This window comes from Dromiciops gliroides, chromosome 1 (assembly GCF_019393635.1).
Source record: "Dromiciops gliroides isolate mDroGli1 chromosome 1, mDroGli1.pri, whole genome shotgun sequence".
Lineage (NCBI taxonomy): Eukaryota > Metazoa > Chordata > Mammalia > Microbiotheria > Microbiotheriidae > Dromiciops > Dromiciops gliroides.
Genome location: NC_057861.1, coordinates 677,063,890 through 677,088,875, shown reverse-complemented (window position 1 = coordinate 677,088,875; position 24,986 = coordinate 677,063,890). Strand labels below are relative to the sequence as shown.

The window sequence follows — 24,986 nt, the reverse complement described above, 5'->3', positions numbered from 1 at the left end:
TGCCTAAAATGGTATATGTACTAAATTTAACTGGTAGGGTTATTAGAACTGAAACATTTATACAATATTTTACTAAACCCCAAGGTTAAAAAAGGTAATTAAAGAAACCCTAAAGCCCTTTCTAGCTAGATAAGTCTACTCTAGCCATATAATGAATCAACAAATAAAAGCCTTGGGAAATAGAAGAAAAAAAGATATCATAGAAAAAAATCAGAAGCTCTTAGCTTGCAGATGCAGCATCTGCTATTATATAAAGCTCAACTCCCACACATCATTTACGTTCGGTGATTTTAATTAATGTTCCTTTTATTTCTTGATCTTTTTCTTAAAAAGTCATCTGCTCAAGAGTACCATGTAATGTACAAAAATAGCTGCTGCATGAAGCAAAATCTTTGATCTCCAGAAATAAGTAGCCAACATTTTCAATTAAATAATAAGTAAGAGTTGTTTTCTTTATGAGGACTCTGTGAAGAGGCTTGGCTACTTTTATTCTTATTATTTGGTAAAGCATCAAGTATGATACTTTCATGAAATACATACAAAATAAAGACTTTTAAAATCTAACAATCAGGAAAATGAAATGAACTTTTGGTGACAAGATGAATACTTTCAATACTGCATAAAAGTTTCAATAGTCGATTTACTCATGACAGAGTATTTGTTGCACCTGTACAAATACAAATAAGAACCCCCAGCTTTCCCCCTAGGGTTGCCTCTCTCCAACTAGGCTTAGGGTGAATATCCATGTAATACATTAAATTGTATTAAATTCAAGCCAATAATAAGTAGTAGATAACCTATACACCCATAAATTTTTTATGTTGAGCTGAAAAAACCCATAAGGAGCAAGAAAGCATATTCCTAGAAAATGATACAACTGAATAAACATTTATTAAGCACTTAGAGTATACAAGACCCTGTATTAGCACCATTAAGGACTCTTTCTTCAGGACATGGTCACTTTATAAATTTCTGTGTCAGTGCAACAGTTAAATTCTGTATCATTCAACAACAACACATAGAGATTATTCCCATGTAGAGGTACAGTAAGACAGAGGTGGAAGCATGTGTATTTGGGAAAATGGTGAGAAAGGAGGATGGAAGAAGGTGCATTATTCAACATTACTTCTCATCTGAAATAATGCAAATTTCCTAATTAATCTCCCTACTTCCACTCTGAGATTGTTCCAATCCATCCTCTGGTCCATTACCAAATTAATATTCCTAAAGTCAACTCTGATCACATCACTAGCTCTGATCACATTACTCTCCTGCTCAAAAACCTTTGTATTATCCAAAGGATCAAGTCCATTCTGCTTAGCCTAGCATTCAATATCCTTCATAATATGGTTGCAATTTGGAGCAGCTAAGTGGTATAGTGGATAGAACACTAGCTCTGAAGTTGGGTGGATCTGAGTTCAAATCTCACCTCAGACACTTACTAGCTGTATGACCCTGGGCAAGTCATCTAACCCCAATTGCCTTAAACATCCGGGGCCATCTCCAGTCATCCTGATATATGTCTTGCCACTGGACCCAGATGGCTCTGGAAGAGAAAGTGAGGTTGGTGACCTTGCACAGCCCTCCCTCACTTAAATCAAATTCAGAGCAAGTCATGACATCACCTCCTGATGTCATGGTCCTCTTTGAGAACAAACAATAAACAATAAATAGCAATCTACCTACAAGTCCTTGCAGGCTTATCTTATTCTATTTCCTTTCACATGTACTATACCCTTTCTAAATGAGGTTATTGGCCATTTCACAAATATACTTTATATTCCCTTATTCTCTCTCTATACCTGGAATATCCTTGTATAACATTGCTGCCAACTGAAATATTACTCATTCTTCAATGTTTAACTCAAATGCTACCTCCACAAAACCTTCCCTAATCTGCTTGTTTTAAGTGATTGCTCCTAGCTCTTTCTCATTGTACAGATATTCTTATCTGTATTCTATCTGTATGTGTATCTTGCATATACATCTTCTATACCAACATATAAGTAGTGTATACAAGTGCATCCTGAGGCAGGTTGACTGCTCTTTCTCTGCAGGTCATACCCATTTCAAAGTCCCCATTTCCATTTATAAAATACCTCTCTTTCCACTCTTCAGTTGTCTGTAAGGTGCTCAGTTCCTCTTCGGAAGCTAAGGCTGCGTTGGGGGTGAATCCTCACTTCAGTGGCGACTAGCACCACTGCAAACAAGTCTTTCCTCATCCATCTCCCGAAATGGCCGTCTCCAAGCTCGCTTGCATCTACTCTGCTCTCATCCTTCACAACGGTCACGGAGGATAAAATTAATGCCCTCATTAAAGCAGCAGGTGTAAATGTTGAACTGTTCTGGCTTGGATTATTTGCAAAGGCCCTGAACAATGTAAACATTGCAAGTCTCATCTGCAATGTAGGAGTTGGTGGACCTGCCCCAGCAGCTGGTGGTGCTGCCCCTGCTGGAGGTGCTGCTCCTGCTAGCACAGCTGCCCCAGCTGAGGAGAAGAAGAAAGAGGGAGCAAAAAAGGAAGAATCCGAGGAGTCTGATGATGACATGGGCTTTGGTCTGTTTGACTAAATATATTTTTTGAAACATTAAATAAAAAGCTTAACTAAAAAAAAATCTCTCTTTTCCCACATGGGAGTGTTCTTCAATGGTCTTCTCTGCCACCACTAACATAAAATTCTCCCTTTTCTTTCCATGAGTTTCAATCTACCTCTTTGACTCCACACCCATTCTCCTATAGGCCCTCTTCTTCCTGAAAAAACCTACAGAGTTATTTTCCTTTTGTTATTAACCTTTTATATCATTAGAGAACATCATATCGATCTTTTATATTTCCTTCCCTCCTCAATATTCCTCCCCTCTCCCTTTTTATGCTACCTCTCATTTTGCAAGGTATTACCACAAAAATAATTTATTCACCTCTTGGTGGCTCATTGTGAGGTGCAGTCAAAGATATTACATGACTCTTTCTCTACCATCTCTCCTATTTTATTTCAACTTCCACTCTTGTCTCCTTGTGTACTTTTTGGAAAAAATCTCTTACTGATCTCTCTGTTGATTATTTTGTTCTTGTGGTCCTTGGTTACTGAATTTGTTTACCCTTCTTATATTTATGTTGTCCGGGGCATTTGAGAAGCAGTTTGTTCAGGTCTAGGTTTCTTTGCAGAAATGCTTTGCATGACTCTTTTAAAAAATCTAACTCCCACTTTTTTCATTAATGGTTTGGCTTAGGTATCCAGAGTATGTTACCTTTGGTTGCATCTTGGGTTCTTTTGGCTCTCCCAAACACACTTCCATTTCATCCCATGATTTCTGTTGGGTGCATAAGTCTTGTTGTTCAAATTCCTTTCCTTTCTATTTAGAGGTCTTTCTCTTAATTACTTACAGAATTTATTATTTGTCATTGGAATTATTAAATTTAACCACTATGTGTCTTAGAGTTGCATCACAGAGAACTCTCTTCCCTGAGAGGCTAGTGGTAGATCCTTTCCATTGACACTTTGTTTCCTGTGTTCAAAGATTCTAGAAGTTTCCTAGTATTATTTTTTTGCATTATGGTATTTAGTTTTTTTCTACATGTTTTGTTCTTGAAGGGATGCCTATAATTCTTAAATTGACTATGCATTCTGTCTTTGAGATCAATACATTTTGCTTATGTGAAGACGTTTTCTTTTAACATTGCCTTTTAATTCTTTCCTTCCAGATCTTCTTTACTTCTCTGTATTTGCATTCCCAATCAGTTATTCTTTTGTTTCTTTGGTGAAGTTTACCACAGAGCATTCAAGTTTTCCTATTTTGTCAATTATTTATGTTTTGTGGACCATAAATTCTGCCTTCACAACTTTATTGCCCTTTTATGCCATTTGGGAACTCCTACTATGGTTTCATGCTCTCTTGGCAATCCATAGGGTCCTTTACCTTATCAAGAATTGCTTCATCTTCATCTTGCAATATTTATTCAAGGATATCTGTATTCATTTAGCTGATCTGAATGCCATGCTCCCTTATGTTACTAATTCCTTTCCTGTCCATTTATGTACTTATATTCAGTGTCTTTATTTGAGTTTTCTTCCTGTTGGCAGTTTTGGTCTTTCCCCCTTCATTTTCTCCAATTGCTCACTTTTCCCCTTTTTTCCCTTTGACTGTGGTTTGTCTGCAGACTTCAAAGCAATCCCAGCCTCCTTTCAGCTACATTTCACCGGCTTTACTCTGTACCAAGTGACTTCTGGGGGTGACAGTACTGGCCCCATCTGAATGCCAGTCCCCTTTCCATCAGGCTTGGTGGAGCACCACACAAGCCACACATGCTGGCAACCTTTCCCAGTTCCCTCTGTTCTTTAGTTCTCTAGCTGAGTACAGTTGCAGGCCCAGCCAGAGCAAGCTTCTCCCTTTTGGTTTGCCATAGCACTGGAGGTGGGAAGGAGTGTAGAGTTTTTTGTTGCAAACCTGCTGGTCAGCTTATGTAATTCTTCCAGTTGGTCATGGAGGAAAGGTTGCTGAGTGAGTTAGTGCTTAAATATTAGCCTTTTCTGCTGTTAGTTTACTAGGTTTTAAACACAGACTTCTTGGGATCTTGGACCATGGAGAAAGATAAAATCGCTTTTTCTTATGCATATAATTCTTATTTTTGGAGAGGTTTAAGAGGTCAAGAGCATCAGAGAAAGTGTCCTCAAAATGTTTAAAGGTCAGTTAATATATCTGAAGACTATTTTTGCAACACATTCAGCAAATACATTCTTTTTTTCTTTTTCTTTCTTTTTTTTTTTTTTAGGGAGGCAATTGGGGTTAAGTGACTTGCTCAGGGTCACACAGCTAGTAAGTGTTAAGTGTCTGAGGCCACATTTGAATTCAGGTACTCCTGACTCCAGGGCTGGTGCTCTATCCACTGTGCCACCTAGCTGCCCCTAGCAAATACATTCTTAGCAGCCTTTGTCAGGAGAATTCTATCCATAGCATCATTTATCAATTGCTTTTGCTGTAGCAATATCCATGCCATAACCACTAACTGCAGGCATAGCCCAAGCCATGTCTTGGGCTCTCTTATTTTCAATTATCATCTCTGTGCAGATAATACACACACATATATACACACATATATATGTATATAAAACCATGTTCTCTCTCCTCAGCTCCATCAATTACCAACTGCCTACTGAATTTTTTAACTGGACGTGTAGATATCTCAAACTAAAACTTTAGAAAACAATTAATTTTTCTATCCTTTCTTCCAAACTTCCTTAATACCGCTTTAAAGGTATTTTATTGATGTCTTTCTTTTTATATTACTTAGATTTATCCTTGGATCATTCCCCCTTTCCTTTCCTGAGAGCTATCTCTTAATAAGAATTTTTTAAAAGATAAAAAGAAAAATATAAAGAAAAGTCAATAAAACTGAAAAGGAAACAAAAAGTGGCATCATATGCAATGTTTTACATTTGTGTTTGCCCCACCTTCTTGCAAAAGAGTGGGGGTGAGGTGTCTTCTCATATTTCTTCTTTGGAGACAAGCTTGCTCTTTATGGTTTTACAACATTCATCTTTGTTTTGCAGTTGTGTTTTCCATTTGCATTGGTGTAGTCATTCTGTATATTTTTTCATGACTCTGATTATTTGAATTTGTATTGGTTCATGTTAAATCATTTGATACTTCTCTGATTTCATCATGTTCTTATAGCATAGTAATACTACATTATATTTATGAACCATAATCAATAGCCATGTACTTAATTTCTAGTTCTTTGCTAATACAAAAAAATGTTGCCATAGCTATTTGCTGTGTAGAGAGATTTTCTTTTTTGTCAATAACCTCCTTGGAAAATATGCCTACTGGTGGAATCTCTCAAAGAATATGGGCATTTTATCCATGTTATTAACATATGTTAAAAGTGGTTTTCAGAATGATTATACTAATTCATAGCTCTATCAATAATGTATTAGTGCATCAGTCTTTGTAAAACTAACACTGACTTTTCCCATTATTTGTCATCTTTGTCAATTTTCTGGGTATGAGGTAAAACCTCAGGATTGGTTTTGTTTGCATTTCTCATACCATTAGTGATTTATAGCATTCTTTAATATGGTTGTTAATGGTTTGCAATTCTTCTCTAAACTGTTTAAATCCCTTGACCACTTATTGATTGGGGAATGGCCCATGTGTATGCATTCATGTTAGTCATCTTTATATCTTGGATATTAAACCCTTATCAGAGATATTAAACTAAGATTTTTTGTTAATTGACTCCTTCGTTCAATGATTTACTTTTGTGCAAAAGCTTTTCAACTTTATATAATCAAAATTGTCAATTTTATCCTTTATAATTGCCCCTTTCCCTTGTTTGATTAAACTGTGAAAGGTATATGAATAGATTATTTTCTAATTTTTCATGGTATGGTCTTTAATATTCGGGCCATATCCATTTTGAGTTTATCGCAGAATACGCCATAAGATCTTGGTCTAACTCTAATTTCTGCCAGACTTCATTCTAGTTCTCATCAACTACAGAGTTCATTCTTAGGTGATTTGTGTTTGGAGGTTTACAGAACACTGGGCAATGTTCCATTATTTCTAATTCTCCTTTGTCTGGTCTGTTCCACTATCTGCTTTTCTATTGTTTAATCAGTACCAAATAAATCTGATGACTGATGCTTTATAATCTAATTTTCAGTCTGCATATACCATTCCCCCCTTATTCCTATCTTTTTCACTATTTATCTTGATATTCTAGGTATTTTGTTTCTGCAAATTAATTTTATTTCTATTTTATCCACTTCTATTAAGCATTTCTCTGGTAGTTTGCCTGTTATAGTATTAAATCTGTAAATTAACTTTGGTAAAATTTTTGTTCGATTGGCATGGCCCAGACACAGTACTCAACTTTCCTCTAGCTATTTAAATTGGGGGTTTTATGTCTATATGGGAACATTTAGTAATGGAATCTAAACAAATATTGAAGTGTGTTTGTAGATTGGCTCCCAAAATATTTATGCATTTTGTAGTTATTTTGAATGGGATTTCCCTTTCTATTATTGACTCTTGAATTTTTGTTATTATATAGAAATGCTATTGATTTTTGTAGGTTTATTTTTTAGCCTAATACTTTGCTGAAACCGAAGGTTCTACTAAAGCCGCCATTGTCTTCCAGGCATTAGGCTTATAACTTGGATGTCATTCTCAGTTTCTCCCTCTCCCATACCCTTTATGTAAAAATCAGCTGGCAAATCTTTTTGTTTCCTTTTCCAAAACATCACTCACATGTCTCGTATCTGGCCCCTCTTTTCCATTCAGATAGCCCCTACCTCAATTCCGGCTCTTAGCACCTCTTACACAGGTTCCTACAACAGTCCCCTATTTCGTTTTCTTGCCTTAAGTCTCTCCTCACTCCAATCCATTCTCCATGTCTTTGTTCAAAGTAAATGATTTTCTAAAGAACAGAGACTATTTTATCACCCCCCCCTTTCCAATAAACTCCAGGGTCTACCTATTTATTACCTTCTCTGACATTCAAACTCCTTCAAAACTTGGACCCTTCCAACCTTTACAGTGTTCTTATCCTTGACTTCCTTCCATGGATTCTATGGTCTTGCCATAATGGTCTTCTTGCTGCTTTACACACATGATGCTCCATGTCCCATCTCCATGCCTTTGCATGGACTGTCCCCCTAGTTCTCCCTGGTGAACTGATACTTGTTTCAAGTCACATCTTTTACATGAATCCTTTCCTGATCACTATGACTGCTAGTACCCTTTTCCCTAAAACAACCTTGCATTCATTGTGTGTAGTGTAGACACACACATGTGTATGTATAAATGTATATATACATATACAGATATGTATGTGTGTATGTATGTATAATCTTGAAAGAAATAATTCAACCAGTACTATTCAGGCACATGATCCCAGGAGGAAACTAGAGGCAGAAATAACCATAACTCATCTAGTCCAGCCTCATTTTACAGATAATAATATCTGACAATTAGAAAGCACATTAAAGTTTGTAAATCATACCTTTGCAAACATACATAATACTCTCATCTGACCTCAACAAAGCCCTATTAGATCTCAACAAATGTTTGATGAATTAATTTTGATTCTCCCATTTTGTGATACCCACATAAAAAGTCAAAGTCTATACAATTAAATGTGTTGTGGGAGTCAATTATAAACTGGGGAGTAGTAGCCACTTACTTACATTTATGAAAAATTTGCTCGATGGATCCCCATGTAGATGTCATAAAATACCTGTTACAGAATGGGAAGGGAGAATCAGGCTCATTGGGAAGCCACATCAATCTGGATAACTTATGAAACTTACAAGGGCTACTCTATACCCAATGCAAAATAAATAAACAATAGAGACTCACAAAGGGGTTGGTGATATGGCCTCAGAAATGATAGGGGACAACAGACATCCCCTATAGCTCAGAAGGGTATAGAAACAAATTCTCTTTTGGTCCTAATAATAATGTGATGTTCCTACTTATCCTTTCCCATTTTCTTTAGCAAGCACCAAGCCTGGTAATCATTATCTGCTCAGAGCCTGACTTTCATGATTTGCAAATATAAATACCATAGCAATTAGAATGAAAAATCCTTCAAAATGAACAAGAATAAACTTCAGCTCACATTGTGCTTCTGGTTTTCATGATGTTAGATCCAAAAGAGAAGGGTCTAATTAGATTCTTTCCTCTAAGGCCTGCGTTTCTTTTTTTATCTTAATCAAAAAAGAAACCCAAATGAGGCTAATCATGGCTGAACAACTGACTCTATTTCCTTAGCCAATATAGAACATCAATACCTAAAAACTTATGCATCTCTTGCAATTGCAACAACAGTGTGCCACACAGTAGCTGCTAAATAAATACTTATTGAATTGTCAATAGACATTAAGGAGTGCAGCAGAAGTCATAATTACCATACTCTTCTGAGAAATACCCCAGCAGGGAGCTCACTACCCCTGAAGTAGGGAAGGAAGATTGGTTATGTAAGAAGACAGAGCAGACAAAGGAGTCTACTACTGATAGCCAGTGGTCAGTTGTTACCCTTGCTCCTGGTTGGTATGTGGTGGTCATGGTGATGATGATGTTGGAGCTATTGGCTCCATATGGGTGGCCTCTTCACATGAGCTTTTTGACTCAATGCTGGGAGCCCAGGAGAACACAGTTTTGTTTATACGCTTCTCTTACTAAGTGTGAGGCTTAGGATTGGACTTGGTGAGATCCCTGGAAGCATCGTAATATGGAAAGAGCACCAAAATTTCAGTTTAAAGACCTGATTTCAGATCTTGAATTTGTTACTTATTACCAAGGTGACCATGAGCAAGTAAATAATTTAACTTGAGGCCTCCAAGTGATGTATTAGATAGAACACTGGACTAGGAATCAGAAGACATGGGTTAAAATCATGTCTCAGATACATAATAGTTGTGTGACCTTGGAAACAGTCACTTGACCTCTCTTGGTCTCAGTTTTCCTGTCTATAAAATGAGCATAATAATTGAAGGTACCTGAGAATCAAATGAGATAACATATGCAAAGCACGTTATAAACCTTAAAGTGCTTTGTAAATGCTAGCTCTTATTACCATTGTTTTATTATTTTTAAGGCTTTAATTTCCTTATACCTATATAATAAGGCTTTGTGAGATTCACATGACCAATGGAATGTATAATTGCAAAGTTTATGAATTGTCAGGAACTATATAAATGTCAGCTGTTATTATCTGTAAAATGAAAAGGCAGGGCTCTAGTATCATTTTTACTTTAACTCCTAAGACCTATCTATACTAACCCAACCTCTAATTTTTCCTGGGGTCATGTTTCTAAATAGTATTGGTTGAGGTATTTCTTCCTTTGCAAAATCAAGGGATAAGAAACATCTTCTAAAGGAAAAATCCCCTCTCGTTTACTGAAATTGTCTCACAAGGAAAGGTTGGGCATGTAATTAGATGCAAATAACTGATTGTAGTGTCTGGTCTTCTGTTAAGAAAATATTACAATAAGCACTTTGTTCTGCCTTTATAATTAAACATAAGATGTCATTTTTGAGAAGGAAATTTCTACACCTGTCATAATATTCTGCTTTCTGAAGATGAGAAAATTCTATAAACATGCATTCTTATCTTGCACCATACAAACTTAAGAAGTTTAGAGCTACTAATTTGGTTTCTGTTGTCATTCATACACCAAAGTCATAGAGGACTTGACATCTACATTGGTGAAAGAAATACCTACACTATTGAATCCATGGATCTGAAAACCATATCTAAAAACTAATTGGCTCTCTAGGAACAAATCTTTTGATGTGTGTGATATTATGATCATCACTACTATGTTAGGTTTATTAGTTAGACACTCAAAAAGGATCCTTCGATACTTTGCCTGCAATTTTTATGGGGTGTCATGAAGTAATGACTTTATAATTTTATATATACATATTTATTACATAAGGTATATGTGTATTGTAGTTTTATATTCTAGTCAACATTTTATAGTTTGGGGTTTATTAGTCTGGCACTCCCAAGGGTTCTTAAGATACTTTGCCTGCAGATCACTTACGTTGCCAATGTTACAATTGAATGGAACAGAAAGTCTTTGGCCATAGATCAAGTTTACAGAAAGAAGTCAACATGATTTTCCACTCTCCTAGTTACTTCAGAACATCAGGGATCCAGGAATGCAATGATGGAGGCATTTTTTTAAAGCCTGAGACTTATCCTTACAGACTACTATGGCTAAAAAAATTTACCCTCCTAAACCAAATATGGCTATGAGCATCTCTGATCTAAGTGAGGTGAGGTCCCACATGACAAATGAATATTCAGATACCAGGATTAAACTCAAATCCTTTAAAAACTTGATGGAACTTACAAGACTTTATACGGAGTTGTCATCATTCAAGAACTGAAAGTCACACCAATAGTCACTTTGCCGGAGAATCTCCTGACTATACTTTTTTTTGGGGGGGGGGATGGGGGAAGAAACTCCTTGTAAACAAATAGCATTCCTACACATTATGTTGAAAAGATGATACCCATGTCATAAGAATTTTTAAAAATAATCTGCCCAAGTATAATTTATTTTTCTACTTGGCTCTCAGTGCTAGAGAGTCTTGGCATTTCCTCTCTTATTTATTCAAATCATGATTTTGGGGGGCATTTTTTTGCTTGATTCAGTTCTCTCTTGCCACAGAGCATCTAGGTGGCATAGTGGATAGAGTGCCAGGCCTGAAGTCTGGAAGACTCATCTACTCAGTTCAAATCTGGCCTCAGACACTTATTAGTGTGTGACTCTGGACAAGTCATTTGACCCTATTTGCCTCAGCTTACTAATTTGTAAAATGAGCTGGAGAAGGAAATGGCAAACTACTCCAGTATCTTTGCCAAGAGAACCCAAAATAGGGTCACAAAGAGTTGGACATGACCAAAACAAATGAAGAACAACAAGCTTCCCAAAGCCTGGCTATGTGGTTTTACTTGATGTTAAAGTTCCCTTGGTTTCCTTCCTAGCTCACAGGTAGCTGAATAAAAGCAGTTCTACCAGTGGATCTATAGTCAAGAAGACCTGAGTTCAAATCCAGCCTCAGGCACTTTCCAGCTGTGTGACCCTAGTTAGGTTATATAATCTCTGTCCATCCAAGTTTCCTTATCTGTAAAATGGGGAACAATAATATCCACCTCTCAGAGTTGTTGTGATGATAAAATGAAATAATATTTTTAAAGCACTATGCCAACTTTAAAGTGCTATATAAATGCTAGCTGGCACTAGCAGTAGCAGCATTTGTATCATTATACCTATGCTGATCATTTGTTTTTAATCTTTCCTTCTCTCAGCAGAAAGATAACTCCAGAAGGATGGGGGTGGAAGGGGAAAAACACTTTATTTTTCTTGTACCTTTCTCCTCAAGCTGCTTCTGTCTTTTCTCCACAGAACAAAAATAGAAAGACTATTGCTTTTCAACCTTTTGCTAGCTGTAACCATAACAGGTGTTTGAGAACATTTTGGAACTCCTGAGCTAGGGTTGATTGGTACTTTCATGCTTAAATTATGCTGAAGAAATTAGTTTGATTGATGGTACTCTTACCTATAAATAATCCCTACCATCCTAGACATTTTTTCCTACCTTAGGGAAGAAAGTTGGTGTGCCCCAAACTCTGCCCTTGTCCAGATACCAATTAGGAAAGTAAGTTTCAGGGTGGAGGCATCTTTTTTGAGTGGGGAGGCTTTTGGTAAAGAGGTATGGTAGTTTGTCTAAAATGAGATGGAAGGATGCTATGGTTTCCAAATTCGTGTCTAGATTCAAGCAATGGTATGGAAGTTTCCTCCAAAGATGGATTTCTAGCTTTCCCATTTTGTACAGGAAAAGTTCTATCTCTGACGTGTTAGAGATGCTTCTTCCCCTTGGTGGGTTCCAGGATGATGACTGGTGAGGAATTTGTTCAGTCATTGCAGTCATGCCTGACTCTTCATGACCCCATCTGGGTTCTTGGCAAAGATATTTGGAACAGTTTATTGTTTCCTTCTCTAGATCATTTTACAAGTGAGGAAACTGAGGCAATAAAGGTTACCCAGGGTCACACAGCTAGTAAGTATCTGAGGTCAGATTTTAACTCAGGAAGATGAGTCTTCCTAACTCCAGGCCCAGTACTCTATCAATTGCACCACCTACCTGACTGGAGAAACAAGGCATTATTTATTAACTCTACCTCTATACAAACACATCGGGTTCTTTGACCATAGTCATTAAACTGCAAGAGAGTGAGAGGATGGGATTGGAATGTTGTTTTTTTTTTTTTAACTCCCTGAAGGTTTGTTAAAAGGGAGATGTAGAGGATCCTACTTCTAATCTAAGCTGCTAAAGGGTCATTTATGCCCAGACGGACACATTTTCCTTTTTCTTGCTCCTCCTGGCTTGCAAGTTTGTTGGGGGTGGATGATGGGGAAAGGACTGTCTTCTTCATATTTATCTCCCTTAAAAATAAGTAGAGTATCTTCACATAGTAAATATTCAATAAACATTTGTGACATTAAATTTCTCAGTGAATACAGATAAATTTGGTGCCATCATATTGTACTTAGCAGTTACTTGCTAGATGTGGAATAATTTATACTTAATAGAGTTTTAAACACAAGAAAAAATGTTTAGGTTCTCCTATAAGTTGCATAAAATCTATTCTGAACTCAATATCTAAATAAAGCTTTCAGGTTAACAATGTAGCAAAATTAGAATGAAAAAACAAACCTACCAACAATCTCCCCAACCCCTGTAACATTCATACCCCCTCACCTCAACCCTAATGCTTTAAATTAGGATTAATTTTTAAAAAATTTATGGCAATTATGCATTAATAACTAAGATATGGTTATATTTGTGTTTATTATAATGGCTATCTTTTTGTGGTATTGAAAATGAATCATGTCAAGAGATCATTAAAAAACACCAAAATTAGTTCACTTCATAATATTATTGTAATTTTATTAGAAAAGAACATAATAATGCTGTATATACTCAACCTTGACCATGGGTCTATAAAGGCACAGTATTGGGTAATGCTAAATATATTCAGTGTTTAGATTACATGAGAGAAAGAAAGCAATAGCAAGAAATTTCTATTAGAAGCAGCAATCAAAATAATTACTAAAATTATGAGCAATCTTTCAACTCTTACAAAACAAGCATCATTTGTTTTGGATGAAGAAGCAGCTATGTTTCCTAACATATCTTGATAATCTACAAACATAACCATGTGCACAAAACTATGCTAATACACTATTTCCTAATAAGGTATTACTGCAATAAAATAACACGTGTAATGATGTTTGTACCTATCCAAGTGTGAGGTTGAGGGAAAAATGAAGGAAAAGCACTTCTTCTTGCCTTCATTTCTGGAATGCAGGCCAGGACAGTCAGGACCACTCATACTTTTTTACACTCTCACTGGGATAAGTCACCATTTTCAACTCTACCCCAAGCAGAGAGCTTTCTTTTCATACATGTGGGGGAAAGAAGGATGAGGTGAAGTTATGTGACCCAACAACCAATTCAAGATCCACTTTAATCCTATCCTTTGGACAGCTTATCCAAAATCATCAAACCAAATCCATAATATTCTCTCTTGATTTAGTCCTACTCCAAGCTATGAGAAAGTCTGGTACTTTGGGACCAAAGTTCAAACCATGATCTTTTATGGATTTATGGATACCAAAACCCAATATTCTTGCTCCCTCCAGTGCCTCCTTATCACAATTAAGGATACATATTAATTAACAACAGTTAATGCAGGTTATATTTTATCTACAATGAGTCAGTTTCTAAAAATATTATTTAAAACAACAATAAAAAACTTTAAAGAACAGAAAATACTGTTTTCTTCTTGGAAAGAAATGGAAAGAAGAAAACAACCTCACTAGCTGTATGGATTCTTGACTAGAGGAAAGTTCATCAATGCTCAGGTCACAACTCTTCTACCTATATCAGTGAATGAGGCCATCTCATTGCTCCTCTCTCCCAAAGTTCCTCTTTCTACATTATGCATGCTGCCTTCATTCCTGTTCCTACTGTGATCCACAGACTCAAAGTCCCCACCTTGTCTCCAAGTGTCATTCCTGCAAGAGCCATTGAATCTTTTCAAGGTAGAAAGAAGACAACTCTATTTCCAACTACCTCTCCCAGGAATCCATGTAATGAGACTGTCACAAAAGTCTGCCACAGGGGCAGCTAGGTGGCACAGTAGATAAAACACTGTCCCTGGATTCAGGAGGACCTGAGTTCAAATCCGGCCTCAGACACTTGACACTTACTATCCATGTGACCCTGGGAAAGTCACTTAACCCTCATTGCCCTGCCCAAAAAACAAAACAAAACAAGAAAGAATAGGCTAAATCTGACATTAGCCAGAGAAGATGGCTAATGTTTCATGCTAACCAAAATGACACCTTAATACTAGGAACCCCATCTCCTATATTCCTTAAGAAAAGTCTGCCAGAAATCCATCATTAAAACTATCAACCTGCTTTTTCTTTAGATCACATGGAGGTGGGGAACAGCTAGGTGGTGCAGTGGATAAAGCACTGGCCCTGGATTCGGGAGGACCTGAGTTCAAATCCTGGCTCAGACACTTTACACTTGCTAGCTGTGTGACCTTAAGCAAGTCACTTAGCCCTCACTGCCTCACCACCCCCACCCCCCCAAATCACTTTAGGCAAACTGTGGAGAGCACTGACTAAAACATGTTTCACCAGTTGGTTTCTCTTGGGAAATTATATATCAATGAAGTCATGGTTGGTGACATCATAATTAGGTACCTTTCCTTTTGATTCTTGTCCTACTTTATTATATCCTCTAGTTTTTTTTTAAATAAAATCTTGATAGCCTTTCAAAGGTCTAAAAGATACATTAAACTAGAGAAACAATGATTCAAGTAACAAAGGTCCTTGTATCAAGGAATAATATTCCACTTAGGTGAAAGTTGTAAGAGGGTAACTAGATCACAGAGACTTGAACAGAAAAGTTTTCTGATTCAGAAAGGCAGATAATGTTTGGTATCAGTTAATTTTGCTAAAATTAGAGAACCCTAAGAAGTTAGCACTAAAAGGAACATCAAAGTCCTTCCAGTCTAATTTCCTTATTTTATAGAGGATAAATCCTGGACCAGAGAGGGCTCATATAATAAATTTACAAGTCATTCTTACACATGATGGTGAGATTAATCTGTTTTCTGTTCGATCCTTCTTCCATGTTTGTATATTATTCTTCTCATGCACCCATATTTTGAGAAATAGCAAGTTATACTACCTTATTACTCTTTTCTACATCAGTGTGTTCCTTTGTCCCTTGCTCCTTTTTCTCTTTAAAACCCTCAGAACAGAACCAATTCACTCTTATTTAACTCTAAATGGACACTTGTTTCTTCTCCCCCTGATGGTATGCTAGCACTACATCATCATCCACCCCTTTAAATCCTCAAATAAAATTACTTTTCTATGTTGCTATGAACTTTTGTGCTTGCATTTTAAAGTTCCTACTCAACTCTGGTCTTTTCATTAGAAATACCTGAAGCTTCTCTATTCCATTAAAAGATGTTCACTTACTCTTGTAGAAGTATATTTCGTTTTTCAGGGTATGCTATTCTTGGATATAATTCTACAAAATTTGCCTTTTGGAATACTGTATTCCAAGATATTATCTCATTTATAGTAAAAGATGCCAGGTCTGGTGAGATTCTATCTGTGGTTCCTTGGTACTTGAACTCCTTTCTGGATTCTTGCAATATTTTTTTTCTTTGATGTAGAAACTTTGGTTTTTGGCTACAACATTCCTGGGATCCCTCCTTCTGAGGTTTCTTTCAGGATGTTGTCTGCAGATTGCTTCTATCTTCATTTTGTCCTCTGAATCTAATAGATCTACGTAGTTTATGTTTTTGATTTCTTGAACTAATGTCCATGTTTCTTCTTAATATTATGGTTTTAAGGAAGTCCAATGATCTTTCAAGTATTTATCTTTGATCTGTTTTCCAGGTCAACTTTTTTTTTTATATCACACATCCTATATTTTATTCTGTTTTTCAGTCTTTTTATTTTGTTCTAATAGTTGTTGTTGACTTGTAGAATCATTGATTTCTGTTTGGTCTATTCTAGTTTCTAGGGAGTCCATTTCTAGGCAGTCCATTTACTTAAAAAGTACTTAGGTAAGTACTTATTCTTTTAATTCTTTGCTATAGAGTTAATTCTTTGCTATAGAATATCTTGCTTCATTTTTTCTAGATATTCATTTTGTCTTTGTGGAAAATCTATTTTTCCTTTGCGTCTTTGCTTGCAATTGTTACAGTTACTTTCTCCTTTAGGGTATTTTTGGGCACCTCTAGATCTACATTTGCATATCAATTGGTGTTTTATTTACTCATTTCTCCAGCCTGAGTTCTAGAAATAAGGCTTTGTTCTAGGGACAAGCTCCATTTCCCCATCTCCTACCATGTTTTAGGTGGGCTAGCTGGTGTTACTCGGTCCTCACCTTGTGATCTCTGGCTTTCTGTGTTGACCTTCACTTCCTGAAGCTAGGCACCCCTCTTTCCCCAATCTTTGAGGTTCAGAGAACTGGATCTTCAGAATCCTTTATAGTATCTCAATAAAGAGTTTTAGGGAATCCCTCAGACTGAGCTGCCTCATTCTTAGTGTAGCTGAGCATTAAGAATTTATTATGTATAAGGTATGGAGATGGGTCCTGAGGATGCAAGACAAAATTTTTATTTTCTTCATATCCACATGAGATAGGGAGAAAAGTGTTCCTATTTTACAGTGTGAAACAACAACGACAACAACAATGGAAGCTCAGAAGGTTTGGGTTGTGACTTACAGTTAATTGGCAAATATGAGAGCTAAAATTACAAATGTAGGTCTACTGATCCCAAGTCTATCATTCTTTCAACTATACCACACTCTGAGCTGGCCAGTAGAGAAGAAACAATGATGATTAAGACCTAGGCTCATATGTATCCTCTTATTCAGCCTGGTGATTTTGGCCCCAGGGCCCAAATCTCTCTATAACATGATAAGAAATTAGAAGAAACTTTAAAAAAATGTGTGTATCTTGGCATTATGTCTGTTGTCTTCTCTTAACCCCACTTTGTACCTCAGCCACAGTGAAAAGGGCATGAGAGTCCTCTTCTTTAGATCAAAACCCCTTAGCAAATCTTGCCTGTTGCCATCCTTAATCACATTAGACAAGGATATGGCAGCTTCTGGATTTCTTTTGTAGACAATCAGATATAAGATATACAAGACAATGTGAGAAGTGAATAGGAATCTGATCTGAGAGTAAACAGAATAAATCAGCTCTGACCACTTGGGCTACAACTGTGGGGATTGGAGAAATGGTTAAGATCACTGTCTATCCTTTGTTGTCTTTCTCTATTGAAGCAGGTAGTGATTGTCTCACTAATTTTGAGTGCTACCATCCTGCTCCCAGATCCACTAGAATCCTAGAGCAGGAAGGCAGGGGAGATGGCATCTAGAAATCAGACACTACCCTTCCTTGCCAGTGGTATCTCCTTCCCTGTGGCACAAGAGGGAAGGCCAAACTCTTTTGACTTCCTCTTCTTTTTTTTTTTTGGATGGGGTGATAAGGATTAAGTGACTTGCCCAGGGTCACAAAGCTAGTAAGTGTCAAGTGTCTGAGGTCAGATTTGAACTCAGGTCCTCCTGAATCCAGGGCTGATGCTTTATCCACTGCACCACCTAGCTGCCCCGGGTTCCTCTTCATAAAACCTCTAAAGCCAAATTCAAAGAGACAGAAAAAACTGGTGAATTCTAAGGAAGAGTGTACTCTTCGCCTGCAGAATCTGATGTCTCCATAGGAACAGTACTGAGCAGGGAGGCTAAGAACCCCAGGTTACATATAAACACATAAAATTCTATATAAATATAACACATATTTCTTATAATCATCCCCTAATATCTGAATATTACTGAGGAATGTTGTCCAGGAAGAATTAGATGTTATTTAAGTACAAGGAAAAGAAAAAGCAAATGAATTTGAGTAATTTCATTCCACACAACTCCATAAATTGTTACCAATATTTCTATTCTGATTTCTTTAAGGCAAATTATCTCTTCTTGTAGAAAGTAAGATAAAATAGTTTATGTGGTTTAAAAAAATATATATTCTTCATTGAGATAGAGGGAACATCAAACTGCTATCTCCTTTCTCCCACTTATTTTATCCCCTGAATACAAGTTTGAATGAGCCAGTAGCAAAGAAGCAGAGACAAGCCACACATTGAAAGAAAATCTTTCACCAGGTTCCACTCCATCCAGAATGACCTTCACAAAAAACACTCTTGGGCACAGGGTGTACAGGTATGTCTTTGCTAAGGGAGTGATTATTTGTGTCAGGGCAATATTCCTTTCCAAGCTAACAAAAAAGTTTCATATTTTTTTAAAAAGCTTCAGCTATATAGTCATATCCTATTTCAGGGCAAACTACTTCTTTTTGGAAAAGGAACAGATGTAATCAAATGGAGTAATCAGTATTCTTTTGATTAAAGATACTCCAACAAAACATTAGCCCTTGCATTCATTTATCAGTTCCTTTCCTTTCCTTTCCTCTTTGGAGGAGAGCCAGTTAATCTTTTTATTAAATCAGAAATGGTTACTATAAAAAAGTTCATATTGAGGATTTTTCACAAAGGCAAAATATATATATTTTGTATAAGATATACAGCATACTGTTTTTGATTTTTTTGTTCTCTAATTTTTCTTTTTAAGGTAAAAGTGAAAAGAATTGGTCAATATTTAACCTATCGAATACAGCTCTTCAAACTTCACATTAATTTTTCTTTTTTCATATTTAGCAAAAAGCCATACATGTATATATTTAAAGATTTTTTTTTTTTTAGTGAGGCAATTGGGGTTAAGTGACTTGCCCAGGGTCACATAGCTAGTAAGTGTTAAGTGTCTGAGGCCGGATTTGAACTCAGGGAGTCCTGAATCCAGGGCCGGTGCTCTATCCACTGCGCCACCTAGCTGCCCGATACATGTATATATTTGTAAAAGTAACAAGAGTATATATGTGTGTGTATAGTCTTTATCTGACTAAATTTGATTTTAAACAACAAGTGCCAGTCAAAAATCAAATTATTCCACTTCTAACTTATTTCACATATTCCACTATCATAAAAATTGAACTTAAGTTTTTCCATGATATATATATATATATATATATATATATATATATATATATATATAATCTCTAATACCAAAAAAGGGACACATTGGTGCTATACTAACAACTTTAATAAGTCCATGGGACAGTAACATTTAGCTTCATTTCTTAAAATGTTAATATTGCCACAGCCCATGTAAACTCTGAGGAGCCTTCTCCCAACTTCTGCTCTCATACCCACTGACAAATGAGGCTCCCAGAACTAAGCTACTTAGGTCTTCCCTACCAGGTCTTAGGGGTAATTCTCTAATGCCTCTGCATCAAGCCCCTTCCCCCCCCCCCCAATATGGGTCCTCCCAAATTTATCAGCTGAAAGTCAATTTACTCAGTCACTTTATTTTTACTCAAGTCCATTTAAATGACCAAAACCAGAACTCAATTATATCCTTTTTAGAGGCTATGAAATAGGAAATAAAGATTACACTAAATACAGTTTTTAATGTTTTACAGCACCCATCATGCTGTCATGCCATTCAATTGACTTAATTTCAAAAGGTAAAATATGAAACTTTCCCATAATTATATTAATAATCAATAGGCATGATCACTTCAGGGAAACTGATTGAAGTTAGGAAGATAAGTTTTATGTAATGATTTTGAGACTATGTAGTCTATAGAAAATGCGAATAACAAAATTAATTGAAATGTAACATTCTCTTTGGAATTTTAAATAATTGATCAATAAACATTTATGAAGTGCCTGCTATGTGTCAGGCACTGTGCTATGTGCTGAGAAAAAAAAATGAGGCAAAAGCCAAGTTCTAGCCCTCAAGGAATGTACAATCTAATTGAGGAGACAACAAATATATACCAAAATAAGCTACATATGGTATAAATAGGAAATAATTAAGAGAGGGAAGGCACTATCATTAAAGAGCAGTTGGCAAAGTTTTCCTGTAAAAAATGGGATTTTAGTTGGAATTGAGAAGACTCCAGAGGAGGCAATAGGTGGCAATGAGGGAGAGCACTCTAGGCACAGGAGATAGTGAGAAAAAAATGCTAGGAGTCAAGTGACAGAGGGTCTTGTTTATATAACACACAGGAGGGCAGTGTCACTGGATCAGATCGTATGTGTGCGTGAGAGGGGGCAGGGGGAGCAAGGTGCAAGAAGACTAGAGAGGTAGGAAGGAGTTATGTTATGAAAGGCTTTGAATGCCAAAGAGAGGAGCTTGTATTTGATCTTGGAGGCCACTGGGGTTTGTTGAGTGGGTGGATGTTAGATGATCAGACCTGTGATTTAAGAAAATCACTTTTGTAGCTGAATGAATGATGTGTTGGACTTGAGGCAGGCTCACCCACCAGCAAGAGGTGATAAGGGCCTGCACTAGAGTGGTGGCAGTGTTGAAGAAGATAAGGGGCTGTATTTAGAGATGTTGCAAAAGTGAAATCAACAGGCCTAGCTAGCAATAGATTGGATATGGGGTTGGGGTGGTGAGAGATAGTGAGGAGTTCAGGATGACTCAAGTTGTAAGTTCAGGATGGCTCCTGAATGACTAGGAGGATGATTTTTCCCCCTTGACAGTAATAAGGAAGGAGAAGGACTTAGGGAGAAAGATAATGAGTTCAGTTTTGGAGATATTGAGTTTAAGGTGTCTAACTGCCATCAAGTTTGAGATGTCTGAAAGGCAGGTGGAGATGGGAGGCTGTCAGGGAGGTTGGGGCAGGATAGGTAGAATTGGAAATCATCAGCATTGAGATGGTAATTAAATCCTTGGGAACTAGTGAGATAAACATAAGTATAGAGACAGAAAAGAAAGGGGCCCAGGACAGAACCTTGAGGGACACCTATGGTTAGAAGGCATGACCTGGATGAGGATCCAGCAAAGGAGACAGAGAAGAAGCAGTCATATAAGTATGCGGGGAACCAGAAGATAATAGTACCCCAGGAATTGCTCTAGCTTGTTGTTTTTAAAAAGCACTTTATTATTTGTTTCAAATATATCAATGTAGAAAAAATATTTATATGGAGAACAACTAGAAAAAAACAGCTAATTTGGAGGAAAAAATAATTTCCCTTTCTTTACATTTTCCTTGGAAAATAGCATATATCCAAAATGTTTGTTCATATTTTTAATGATCTTTGCATTATAAGACTCTAATCAAATTCAGCAGATGTTTCCTTAGTGCATGCTCTGTTAAAGGCCACTTAGTATCTTATTCAGTGATGAATAAGAGGTATTCCCTGTTCCTCTAGTAGGGGCCAATAAGATAGGTATGCACATAATTATAATACAAAGTAGAATATAAAAGTATAATTAGAGGGGTATAAAGTATATTATTGTTGAAGGAAGGTTCTTAATCCTGCCTATAAACCCATGTCATAATTTTCTCCTAGGCTAGTGACCATCAAGGAGATCCGATTGTTATTCCAGGAACTTGTTACAGATTTATTGGTTTTCACCTTACACCAAGAAAAACTTGCTGCATGCAAGCAAGAGGTCTATAAAAATCAAGCTGGCAAGTCTTCCAAATCTTGTTTATGGAGGAATAAAGAAATACTCTTGAAAGAATTTTTTGTTTTTCATTGATGTGGCCTAAGGAAAAAGACACTAAAGGTGGTTGCAGAATAGAAACAATTCTTCGATTCTTTTACCCTCTTTTTAAAAAAGAAAGTTTGGAGAACAAAACAAGCAGTTGAATCTTAAAACATACCATTTTGCTATTCATGTTGGAGTTGTGGTTTTTCAGCAAATCAGCTTCGCAATCCTTGGCCTTGTCTGTTAAAAATAATCTTCGTTTTCTTTCCCTCGGAGCTCATTCATTTTCTCTCCTGGTGTCATCACACTGGAAGCTGTTTGTATTGTTTGTAGCTCCATAATTTTAGTCCATTTCAAAAGATTATTTATTCATAAAGAGTTTATCAAGTTTGGCAGGTGGGTCAAAGATCATCCAGCTTTGAACAGACCTCATGTCAAATTGTCAGAAGCTGATATAGAAACACAGTCCTACCCTTTGGAGAAATATAAGGTGTTTGCTTAAAGTTTCTTCTAATTTTATGTCAGAAAGTTTCTTTATTTTGGAAACTGGGAAAATTGACTACTTTTTATTCTTTTGAAACACAAGAAACTGTCCTTAATTAAAAAAAAATTCTTTCAATATGATTTGAAATAGAAATTCTGAAATAACTCCTCACACTTTTAGAAAGCCAAGTTATACAAACTTAAATATAAGAAATTCTTCACTGGGGGTTCCTTATAGCAATGAAATCACAGATCCAACCCAAATAAGGAAGGTAGGTTAAATTGATGACCTTCCAATCCATTTGTGGCCCAATTTCACTCAATATAGTTAAAGCTGAATTACATATAATTTCATATGCAATTTATACATATATGTGTTATATATACATGTACATATGTGTGTATATGTATATATATATATATATATTAATCAAGATGATCTAGTTGGGTCCTAAGCCATTAGAAAACAGCCAAACAAGGAATAAATCAGGAATGGGATTTTATATATGTGTTAGATAGATAGATAGTAGAAGAGGGACAGATAATCCCAAAACAATTGATGTACCAAATCACAAAATTCTCTCCCTTTCCCTGTTTCTTATTATCTTTGTCTCATCCCTGATTTATTTCTGGTTTGGCTCTTTTCTGGTAGCTCAAGACCCATCATCTTAATTGCTCATTATCCACGAATCATATCAGTTCTCAGAACAGGGAATCATTTTTCAAAATTCTCAGAGGCAAAAGAAGCATGTAATAGATATGTACATAAGTGTATTCTTTCTGGTTTTAAGAATATTCATCCATCCAAAAAATATTTACTACATGCCACGCCATGTGATAGCTACAGAGATACTGAACTGAACGCAGCCATGAACAAGAGACAACACATGAAAAACCATCCAGAAATCTGTCCATGAACCATAGAAGTAGCATCCCTAACTTATGTAACAAATTATTTATAAACAGTATGTGCTAAAGATAGTTCCTATTGTTCTTAATGAACTTATAGGAATGTGACATTATCTGTAGGTGGTATATAATTAGAAAAAACAATGCCAGTTTTTGCTGGTATTTCAATTCTGTTGAATCAGATGTTTTGGAAAGGGAGAAATTGAAAAGATTTTTGTCATTGTATCTATAAAATATGATCAGAAATCCCAGCAGGAGCAGCTAGGTGGTGCAGTAGAAAGAGCACCAGCTCTGGAGTCAGGAGTACCTGAGTTCAAATCTGGCCTCAGACACTTGACAGGTAATCGCTGTGTGACCCTGGGCAAGTCACTTAACCACAATTGCCTCACCACCCCCCCAAAAAAAAAATCCCAACTGCAACTTTGGATACAGGTCCTTGGTCCCTGATATTTAGACAAAATTTTCTGACCAAGCATTATATAAATGTTATTTTTGTAGATGTGCTTCATCAATATCAATGTATTCATACCTATATTTGCAGAAATACTTTTTACTGTCACTCTTTAAGTACAAAAAGTATGCTGAAACTCACCAGTATTTCATTAATTTTATATTTTTCATAATAATACAAGACTATTACTTAGTCGTTAAGTGAAATTTTTCTTTGCATTTGGAAAGACCCAACGAAGGCAAAGAAGAGCATCAGGAAAAGGTTTGGTGGGGAAGGGAGACAAGAAGAGGAGTTAGATAAGGTTTCCAAAAAACCTTTTTCCTATGGGAAGGAGACACTCAGTGATGAGGATAAGCCATAGTGGCATTGGTTTGGGAAAAGGTTCGTTTTTTTTTTTTCATTGAGAAGAGACAACAGGCTCTAACATCTTCTCTCCCATTCACAAAAACCCTCCAAAAGGCTTAGAATAAGAGGGTCAAAGAGTTAAAGTGAGAAGAGTCCTTGAAAATTATCTAGTAAAATATTTTTTTATTTTACAGATGAGGAAACAGTCCCAGGGAGGTTGAGTGATTTGTACAGGGTAGTAAGTGATAGAGCTGTGATTCAAATCCAATTTCTCTAACTGAAATACTCTCTTTTCTGGAAGCAGCTTATCATCTAAAACATTTTGTTATAAAACATAAAGCATTTTGTCAAAGACCCTCAAATGGCAAAGAAATTCAATATAATTTGAGGGGTTTCTACAAATCTAGGTGCTCTAGGTAGATGCTAGATCCAGGACTCTTTTTAATGTAACACTGATAAATCTGGAACCAGAAGACTCAAGGAGAAACTAAGTTAAGCAATAGCAGGGATTATTCAGAAAAAACTCACACACACACACAAAGAAACCTATCTCAGATCATAAACTCCTGGAAAATAACAAACTTGTCTAGGTTTGTATAGCAACAATC

General features: G+C 36.4%; 1 protein-coding gene and 1 pseudogene across 5 annotated transcripts in view; one reads left to right on the top strand and one right to left on the bottom strand.

Annotated features, from left to right (window-relative positions):
* DOCK3 (dedicator of cytokinesis 3) overlaps nucleotides 1–24,986 on the bottom strand; it is a 529,377-nt gene that overhangs the window by 351,275 nt on the left and 153,116 nt on the right. The gene's annotated exons all lie outside the window — the stretch shown is intronic.
* Nucleotides 2,235–2,571, top strand: LOC122741627 (annotated as a pseudogene).